At 41.1% G+C, this 8,549-nt stretch overlaps 1 protein-coding gene across 1 annotated transcript in view; it reads left to right on the top strand.

Moving 5' to 3' along the window:
- Positions 1–8,549, top strand: part of RNF11 (ring finger protein 11) — a 37,324-nt gene that overhangs the window by 1,130 nt on the left and 27,645 nt on the right. The window lies entirely within an intron of this gene.

Here is an 8,549-nt window from a genome sequence, read left to right as displayed (position 1 = left end):
TTCCCTCGTCTTTTTGTTAATTGGATCTGGCAGGTCTTCATTTCTGCCTCTGCTTGGGAGACGGATCTCCAAGTGGTGATTTTAACCCTAGCGACATCGAGTTACTTGTTTATATATATATATATATATTAATTTTAATCCCTCCTCCTTTTGCTCCACCCATATGACACACCTTTTAAACGTGCTGACTTAAGAAAACTTGATTAGCTTCAACTTTGGAAACCTTTAAACCTAGCTTGGGAAATTCCTTCGGTTACTCGTGTTCTCCCTTTGTATCAAAGACTCTCCTGAATATGTTTTACTGCTTTTTGTACAACAATCAGTAGTCCCAGATGTGTTGCAGAATTCGAGTGAAGACCTCTTAAACTCTAAATAGGTATGTGGATATTATAATCCATAATATATGTTTGAAAACCTTTCCTGTACTTTTTCCATTTTAGATGATATTGAATACAACCTTTTCCAGAGGGCTTCAGTAGTAGTAGTACTTAATTTTTTCCTGAAGAGTTTAGTTTTCTGACTTGGCAGGCTCCTTTGTTGTTCCATGTGATGACATCATTATCTAGTGTTTTCTCATTCCTGTGTAAACCAATGTCTCATCACACCAGAAAAACCTGATCATATATGCTGGTTTTCTGAATAAAATTCTTCTGGGGCATTTTGTATATACCAGTAAAGTCCAGTCTTGATTGTGGTATACAGAAGCCTCCGTGACTTATCTCTCTCTTACATTCTGTATTCCAGGCCTACCAAATACACCATGCTGTTCACACCTTTGTTTTGCTCCAGTTCCTGTCTGCTTGGAGCCCTTCCCCCAGGTCAGCCAGGTGGACATCTAATCCTCTTTGAGAACTCAGCTTTCATATTTGAAGTCCCAGCATTCCCTTTCCTTCCAGCCCGAATCCCTTGCGTCCCCAGTGAAACCTCTACACTTCCATAAGCAATATCTATAACACTTTAGTGTTGTATCTTTGTTAGATGTGTGTCTCATCCTTGCATTCGCCTCCTTCAGTACAAGCTGCATGAAGGTAGAGAATCTGTTTCCGGTTTGCTGTTGTATCCCTGGCATCTGCCTCAGTAGGTACTCAGTAACCGGGAGATAGATTACAAGTAAAAGCCCTTGAGAACAAGGACTCTCCCCTCGCTCAGTTTCTGGCACATAAGCACCTAAATGTTGAATTAATTAATGAAGTTGAATTTAGTATTTTCTGTATTTACACAACTATTTTTTCCAAAGTAAGTTGTCACAAGGGTAGTCTCTTAAAAATCAAAGCTGAATCTGGGTGTCTTTACAAGTTCTTTTGAGTGAAGCAAGCAAGCTATGTTTATCCTTCACTCTCTTTCCCCTCTATATTTACTATACAACAAGAGTGCTTATTTCATTTTTTTTTTTTTTTTTTTAATGAGATGGAGTCTCGCTCTGTCGCCCTTGCTGGAGTGCGGTGGCATGATCTGACTGCTCACTGCAACCTCTGCCTCCCGGGTTCTAGTGATTCTTGCTGCTTCAGCCTCCTGAGTAGCTGGGATTACAGGCACGTGCCACCACGCCTAGCTAATTTTTGTATTTTTAGTAGAGACAGGGTTTCACCATGTTGGTCAGGCTGGTCTTGAACTCCTGACCTCAAGCAGTTCACCCACCTTGGTCTCCCAAAGTGCTGGGATTACAGACATGAGCCACCGCATCTGGCTTGAAGTTTTTATTTTAAAATCTCTTATGCTCCCTACCCTCACCCCCTTCTTTTTTAAAAAAAGAGACAGGGGCTCCTATGTTGCCTAGGCTGGTCTTGAACTCCTGGCCTCAAGCAATTCTCCTGCCTCCTATCCCCTTTCTTTCCAGGCAAATTGAATATCTTTGACTTGTTCTCTTTCTCCTATCCTTATGATAATTGTACTATTAAAGGTACTAGAATTTATGGAAACTGTGTTTGCCTTTTCCAGAAGAACTAGATGATGATGAGGGATGAGGGGTTTTTGGTGTCATGAAGGAACTTTTTTTGGAAATGTTATATTTTTGACAGTGGGAGTTTTTTATGGTTGCGCTTTCCTGAAGTGAATGACGCAGACTAATACACAAATTCAGTATCAATTGTAAGAAAATTACTTTAAAAGATGGAAGCATTGGCCGGGCGCGGTGGCTCAAGCCTGTAATCCCAGCACTTTGGGAGGCCGAGACGGGCGGATCACGAGGTTAGGAGATCGAGACCATCCTGGCTAACACGGTGAAACCCCGTCTCTACTAAAAAATACAAAAAATTAGCTGGGCGAGGTGGCGGGCGCCTGTAGTCCCAGCTACTCGGGAGGCTGAGGCAGGAGAATGGCGTGAACCCGGGAGGCGGAGCTTGCAGTGAGCTGAGATCCGGCCACAGCACTCCAGCCTGGGCAGCAGAGCGAGACTCTGACTCAAAAAAAAAAAAAAAAAAAAAAAAGATGGAAGCAAAAAAGAAACTTTTGGAGAAAAGTATTGTCCCCACCCCAAAGAAGTAAGATCTGTTTTAGGAATGTTTATTTTAGATGATCTGAGAAACAGCAATCCACAGTTATTTATTCATTTGTTTGAGTTGGGAATCTCCCTCTGTCATCCAGGTTAGAGTGGATTGCTCACTTGGCAGCCTCAAATTCCTGGCTTCAGGTGATCCTCCTCCCTCAGCCTCCCAAAGACTGGAATTACAGGCATGAGCTACCTCACACAGCAGATTTATAGTACTTTCAGTTGATAAAAGTAACCTTTTCAACAAATTGTATGTAATTAACAGTGAATAGCTGATTGTAAAGGAACATGTTCTCTTGAGGTGAGAAGTTAAAAGATGTCATTGTTTGCTGCTTTATATGTACAATGTACATATAATGACAAGAGCCAGTTCCATTTATTTCCTATTAACATCTGACAAATTTGTTTTTGTTTTTGCCTAAAAGTAAACCCCCTGCACCATTATGATCCAAGTTTGTGCATATTTCTTTCCATAGTTTCTTTTGTAGCCTCCTAACTAGTCTCCCTGCTTTCACTCTTGTCCTTGCTAAGGCCTGCCCTCAACACAACAGCCATATTTTTTTAAAACTGAACTCTACAGTCTGCCCAACCCTTTGTGGATCCTTGTCTCATTCAAAGTAAAAATCAGATTCCTTATAGTGTCCCATAAACCGTACATAATCTGTACCCCTTGTTTCCACACATGTCCCGTGACACCTACAGCTAACCCCTTTGTTGGCTTCCCTCCAGCTTCCCTGGCCTCATTGCTATTCTAGGACCTTTGTCCTCCTTATGATGTCTGGAGTACTCTTCCCCAGATTTCATGGCTGACTTACTCCCTCACCTCCTTCAAGTCTTTTCTCAAATGCCACCTTAAACCTTCTCTGACCACCCTATTTGAAAGTGCAACCTATCCTAATACCCTGGAAGTCCCTCTCACCCTGTTCTGTTTTTCCCTCCCAATACTATTTGTTACTTTCTAACACAAGTTAGAAAGTTACATTGTCTATCATCTGCCTTCTCCCACTAGATAGAAAAGAGGAAAGGGGATTTATTTATTTATTTATTTTTGAGGAGTCTGGCTCTGTTGCCCAGGCTGGAGTGCAGTGGTGTGATCTCAGCTCACTGCAAGCTCCACCTCCCGGGTTCATGCCATTCTCCTGCGTCAGCTTCCCAAGTAACTGGGACTACAGGCGCCCGCCACCACGCCCGGCTAATTTTTTGTATTTTTAATAGAGACGGGGGTATCACCATGTTAGCCAGGATGGTCTCGATTTCCTGACCTCGTGATCCATCTGCCTTTTGCCTCCCAAAGTGCTGGGATTTCAGGCATGAGCCACCGTGCCCAGCCGATTTTTTTTTTTTAATTGGTGTTTCCTAAGTACTTATAACAGCGCCTGGCACATATTAGGCATTCAGTAATTTGGTTGAATGAATGAATAGATTTCTTTTAAATGAACTAATGTATTTGAGGCAGGTATACTTGAACTGCTTGCAAGAACTCTGCGTTTTCCTAGTGCCATTTTTGCTTCTATATTGTTGATCAGTTTTTTGTTGTTGTTTTTTGTTTTTTTTTTTTTGTTTTGTGACTGGGCCTCCCTGTGTTACCCAGGCTGATCTCTCTCTGTATATATATGTTTGGGTTTTTCTTGTTTTCTCTTTTTTGAGACCAAGTCTCGCCCTGTTGCCCAGCTAGAGTGCAGTGGTGCGATCTTGGCTCCGCCCCCTGGGTTCAAGTGATTCTCCTGCCTCAGTCTCTCAAGTAGTTGGGACTACAGGCATGTGCCACCAAGGCCAGCTAATTTTTGTACTTTTGGTAGAAATGGAGGTTCGCCATGTTGACCAGGCTGGTCTCAAACTCCTGACTTCAGGTGATCTGCCTGCCTTGGCCTCCCAAAGTACTGGGATTACAGGCGTGAGCCCCTGCACCTGCCGTTTATATTTTTTAAATTTAAAAAATAGAGACAGGGTCTCATTATGTTGCGAGTCTCAAACTCCTGGGCTCAAGGGATACTCCTGCCTCAGCCTCTTGAGTAACTAGGGTTACAGGTGTGCTTCTACTCTGCCTGGCTTAGGTTTTTAAAAAAAATTATTTCCTTTAGAGATGAAGTCTTGCTGTGTTGCCCAGGCTGGAGTGCAGGTGCAATTATAGTGCATTGCAGCCTCCACCTCCAGGTCTCCAAAGGATCCTGTGGCTTCAGTCCCCTGAGTAGCTGGGACTATAGGGGTATACCACTGTGTCTGGCTGTTGTAGATCAGTTTTAAGGAATCCAAAAAGTCAAATTCCAGTAATATTAAATACAGTAATTTGTTTAAACTAATGTATTTAGTGATTTAGGGGGTTTTGCCCTGTATATATATCACCACAAGATATTTATGTAATGGTACAGTACTTGGGGGAGAAAAAGGAAGTACTTGAATCTCTATCCTTGAAGTATTGAATGGGAAGAGATTTAGGGTGTTTATCGAATTACAAAGTAGAAACAAATTTGTCGGACCCTCCACCCAACTCCCATATTCGTAAATGTTTAAAAAGAATACAGAGGAAATATGCCCAGCCAAGGCAGTCTTGGAAGGACAGTGAGTGGGATAATAAGCCAGGAAAGGCTGAAGGAGGGAGGTCCATGAGAGGGGGAGGCCAGGTAGGCAGCCCAGTCCTGAAAGACATATGTAAAACAGCTTGAGGTTCCCCTCTGTCACTGTGAGCTTTGTTATGTGCTCATTTGAGGGAGGCACTCTGTTAAAAGAGCATAATATTCATTCAACAACAAACCATGTTACACTTTCTAATCTGAATATGTAAAAAGAAGGGTAGATACGTCTCAATTTTGCGGTAATTATATAGTTTGAGATTCGCCATTCTTCTTCCCCGACCTATACTTTTTGATTAATACATTTGAAATTTTAAAATCCTAAGTTTGTATAGCATTGAATGAAAGTATAGCTCTGCTTTTAGAGTCAGATGGTCCTGTGTTCAAATTCTGACTCTGCTGCTTACATGTAAAATATGAAGAAGGAAAGGATTTATCAGATTGTTTTGGGGAGCTTTTTTGACAAATAAGAAAATGTAACATTTTGGATATTTCAAATTGCCCCTGCATAAAGCTTTCTTTTTTTTTTTTTGGCCGGGCACAGTGGCTCATGCCTGTCATCCCAACACTTAGGTGGCCAAAGCAGGAGGATCATTTGACCCCAGGAATTCGAGAACAGTCTGGGCAACAAAGTGAGACCCCATCTCTATTAAAATACCAAACAAAACAAAACCTTCTTTTCTTGTTAAAAGGATTGGTTTATCCTGTAGAATGCACTAAAAATAACCCCCTTCCTTATAAAAAATCTAGAATGTAATGGTTATTTTTAAGCATGCAAAGCTATAATGTTTTGTGGGGAATGGGCTTTTTTTTAGAGATGGAGCCTCACTTTGCCCAGGCTAGTTTCGAACTCCTGGGCTCAACTGATCCTCCCACCATGCCTCCCAGTGTTGGGATTACGTATGTGAGTCACTGTGCCCTGCCTGTAATGGTATATATTAATGCCTCATTTTCCTGATAACACAAAATTAAATTTAGATAAAGCGTTGTTTTTTTCTTATTAGCATTTTGTTTAACATTTTGGTGGAAAATATCCCCAAATTTATTTCACATATCTTGGCTTTATTATACAAATTATTCAGCTTTTAACAATTTACCTTTGTGAAGTTTTATCCCTTCCCTTCATGTTCAAGAAGTTCAGCCTTCTTATTGAGGGGCAGATCAACTCACTCCACCTTTGTTAATAAAGCCTTCACTGACCATTTTTTTCCTCTCACTGCTGATTTGTCATGTACGGTTTGTTTTGTGTTTGTAACATTTATCTGGAAATATTGCCTTATTAGCTTTTGTTGCTTTAACAGTTATTTTTCCACATCACAATTTCCTCAAGAATGAGAATGATACATTAAACTTGTAAGATATCTTAGTGGAGTAGAATGTTACCTTCCATATTGTAGACACTCAATGAATCTTTGATGATAGACTAACTTAGAACTGTGCCTTCTTCACCTTGTAAGGTCACCATCATAATTGAAGTCCTCATCAGTTCTTACAGCAACATAATTGATGTCCCCTCCTCATTCCTTTCATTCCATGTTGCCAGATAAATTTCATCCCTGATCAGATTGCTTGCCTCGTAATCCTTAATGATTCTTTTTCTTTTTTTTGAAACACAGTCTCACTCTGTTGCCCAGGCTGGAATGCAGTGGTGTCACCTCAGCTCACTGCAACCTTCGCCTCCCAGGTCCAAGCAATTCTGTCTCAGCCTCCCGAGTAGCTGGGATTACAGGCATGCGCCACCACACCCAGCTAATTTTTGTGTTTTTTTTTTTTTTTTTTTTTTTTTTTTTTTTTAGTAGAGACGGGGTTTCACCGTGTTCGCCAGGATGGTCTCGATCTCCTGACCTCGTGATCCGCCCGCCTCGGCCTCCCAAAGTGCTGGGATTACAGGCTTGAACCACCGCGCCCGGCCTTTTGTGTTTTTAATAGAGGTGGGGTTTCACCGTATTGGTCAGGCTTCTGTGCAACTCCTAACCTCAGGTAATCCACCCTCCTTGGCCTCCCAAAGTGCTGGGATTACAGGCGTGAGCCACCATGCCCGGCCCTTAATGATTCTTTGTTATAACTAACCACTGAAGATATCTGACTTAGCATTCAAAGTCAGGATTTGGCTCTGTGTATACTTTTTCAGCTCTTCATAGCCTTGTGCTTTCTTTTATACAACCTGTATACTCCAGTCATGCAGAACAGTTTGCTGTATTCCATATATGTCTTCTGCTTTCCTGTCTTTGCCCATTCTATACCCATTGCCCAGAATGTTCTTCCTTAATCCTTCCCAGTCTCATTTCTAATATTCAGGGCCCAGTTCAAATGCCAAGAATCCACGAATTCTGATTTCTCCTACATATACTTTTCTTAATCTGAACTCCTTTATTACTTTGTGCACCATTCTTAGGACATTTTACCCTTTTAATTTTAATTATTTGTGATAGTGTCACATCTGCTCTTTTAGAATTCAAGTCTGGTTCATTTTCGCATTGCTAGAACTACAGTTTTCACATAGCAGGCACTTACACTTTAGTGAATGTCATGATCAGCATTTTGCTGTAAGAGTGTGTGATTGTATGGTTGTTAGTGTCTATTAAACATTCCCAGAATCCTGTGCTTTAGTGTTTGGCCTATCACTTCTAATTTATAAAGTATGTTGAGCTTTGGGAAAGTTAATTTCATTATATATTTTTTGAATTTGGTTTTGTGTTCTATGAAGTTCAGCTTGCCTAGGTGACTTATAAATAAGTAACCAGTTATTTGTTATTTGTGTGACCGCATTGTTGCGGGTTTTTTCTTTGTTTCTGCCTGATCTCTCAATCTGAATGCACTTTAATAAAGGCTGATTTTTTGGCTTTAAGATTGTATGCATCATTAGGAGTAAGACAGTCTGTGTTCAGAGTTTAATTCTAGAGCTAATTATAGGGTAACTTGAGAAGATGAGATGGTGAGTTACTTGGTACATAAGATCTGAGTACTTGATTTTCTTAAAATATTTTTTAGGTAATACTTAGTAGAAACCTTTATTGCAGAATTTTGATCTTCAAAAGTTTTAATATAAATACTTAGGTAGATTGGGATTCTTTTTCTTTCTTTGAGTCAAAATCTTGCTCTGTTGCCTAGGCTGAGTGTAGTGGCATGATCACGGCTTACTGCAGTCTCAACCTCACGGGCTCAAGCCACCCTCCCACGTCAGCCTCTTGAGTAGCTGGGACTACAGGCGTGCACCACCTTGCCTGGCTAATTTTTATTTTTTGTAGAGACAGGGATCAAGCAATCCTCCCACCTCAGTCTCTTGATTAAATCGCTGGGGCTATAGGTGCATACCACCACACCCAGCTATTTTTTGTAGTTTTAGGAGAGACAGGGTTTCACTAATATTGCCCAGGCTGGTCTCAAACTCCTGAGCTCAAGCAGTCCACCCACCTCGGCCTCCCAAAGTGCTGGGATTATAAGTGTGAGCCACCATGCCCAGCCAACAGCCTTTTTTTTTTTTTTTTTTT

This window comes from Rhinopithecus bieti, unplaced genomic scaffold (assembly GCF_001698545.2).
Source record: "Rhinopithecus bieti isolate Rb0 unplaced genomic scaffold, ASM169854v2 scaffold_10017, whole genome shotgun sequence".
Classification (NCBI taxonomy): domain Eukaryota; kingdom Metazoa; phylum Chordata; class Mammalia; order Primates; family Cercopithecidae; genus Rhinopithecus; species Rhinopithecus bieti.
Note: the sequence above shows the minus strand (reverse complement) of the source record. Positions and strands in the feature narration are given on the sequence as shown.